Source organism: Heterodontus francisci, unplaced genomic scaffold (genome assembly GCF_036365525.1).
Source record: "Heterodontus francisci isolate sHetFra1 unplaced genomic scaffold, sHetFra1.hap1 HAP1_SCAFFOLD_1103, whole genome shotgun sequence".
Classification (NCBI taxonomy): Eukaryota; Metazoa; Chordata; class Chondrichthyes; order Heterodontiformes; family Heterodontidae; genus Heterodontus; species Heterodontus francisci.
The window spans coordinates 28419-30233 of record NW_027141371.1 but is presented as its reverse complement, the minus strand read 5'-3'; the positions used below and the strand labels follow the sequence as shown (position 1 = coordinate 30233).

Genomic DNA, 1815 nt, shown 5'->3' with positions numbered 1-1815 from the left:
ATCATTACCTCATGAACATAATATACAAATACATTACATGTGTGAATCACATCTTGATCACTATTACCTTTATACCAGATGTGTCTGAATAAATGGAACCCCGTCACAATAAACACTGTCACCTTTCAATGTTTAGCGGAGAGGTTTGACGGCCTGGTGTGTGTGATTCCCACATTAATGTGTTTGTACAAAGTTCGGAGAAAGACGGAGATATGAATAATTTGTTGGGAAATCTTTCAGCATATCTCCATGTCTCTCACGCACAAAGAACTGCAAACACATGGATTCAGAAAGAACCTGAGTGCAAAATCAACAGAAAAAAACACAGCCAGAGAGACTTGCAATAACCTGTCGCTCAGGGAAAGTACATGATGTTATGAAAGGGACTTTGAATTTTTTTTTTGTGAATTTTATTTTGTTGAGGAAATTATAATCAAACTGAATAAATGTAAGACCAGTTATTTTTCAAGAGGGCACTGAAAGTATTAATTTGACAACTATGTTGACAAGTTGTCACAACTCAAGCTAAATGTAGAACAGAAGCCCTGGTAACGGGGAAATGTGGACAGAGAAGTCAGTCGTGCCTCTTGATTGGACAAGCCCGGCAGCAGCAGCGCGCACCAAAGAGGGCAGAAAAATCACAAGCTTTTGTTTGGAGCAGTCATTGTGTTTTACCTTCTGGAGTGAGCAGCTGATAAAGTTAGCCAGAAGAAGTGTCAAGGAATGAGAGAAGACCGCAACCCACCTTGTTTTGCAGCAAATCTTGAAAAGACTCTGAGAAGTTCAATGTGTCAATTCGTCTCATATTCTGTCTTTGAAGAAAGCCTGCTAAAATTAATTCTCAACCCCGCCTCTAAATAAACTCTTCTAAAAGAACCGAGTGACCTGTGTACATGTACTCGGAAATTAGACTGCATGTCAATTTAGGAACAACATATCTCATCTGCTGTTTTCTTCAGAAATGAGCAAGTAATCAGTCCAAGTGTTTTTTTTTTGTCTTTAACAGAGCCCTGAATTGTATAGAAAAATCCCTTTTTTTCAGTTTGTGTGTGTGCGTGTGATCAGCTGAGGTAAGAAAGGGACTTTAAATGTTGGTTAAGGTAAAAAAATAACATTTAAAATTTCCACCTGTGTGTTTATGCTTTACTTCATGATTAGTTAAAACTTGTTCTTTAAGAAACTGATAATTTTGTTGTTCATTAAGTGTCTCCTATTCTGGGAAAAATAGAGCATATGATTGACTGTATCAGTAAGTGGGAAAAGTTAAAATTTTTGTTGTGACCTGTGGAGAAGTGGGATGAGAATAAATAGTAACCACCTCAGATTTCAATTGCAACAGCACTTGTGATCTGGCTCTGTAGCTTAGTTGGTTAAAGTACCTGTCTTGTAAACAGGAGATCCTGGGTTCGATTCCCAGCGGAGCCTTATTTCATATTTGCAATATGCTTGAGAAGTTTCTGTATCAACATTTATGTCTGTGTCTTGTGAACTTGAACTCAGAATTCAAATTACATGATGAATTTCATTCACAGGAGAAAACAGCCTTTGTGAAGGATGTGAGTTTGGAATGGCTATTCCTCCTCGGACAGAAATTCAGTGCTGATATTTCAAAGGCAACTTCTTTGATACAAATTTGTTCACAGTTGCATTCGACCTGGAAAAAAAGCTCGACCCTAATCTCACTGAAGGAAAGTGTGACCGTGTTGTCTGTTTCAAAGTGTGTGTGTCATTATGTGTTGCTTGGAACTGAGACTGGGACACGACACAAGTGGGAGGGTTGATCTGAGGTTTGGAATATTACTCAGTCAGGAACAA

The 1815-nt window shown here is 38.3% G+C and overlaps 1 non-coding gene across 1 annotated transcript; it reads left to right on the top strand.

Annotated features, from left to right (window-relative positions):
* Nucleotides 1–1351: 1351 nt before the first annotated feature.
* On the top strand, nt 1352–1425 carry trnat-ugu (transfer RNA threonine (anticodon UGU)). The gene has a single exon. It is a non-coding gene; the product is annotated as a tRNA-Thr (tRNA).
* The last annotated feature ends 390 nt before the right edge of the window (nt 1426–1815 follow it).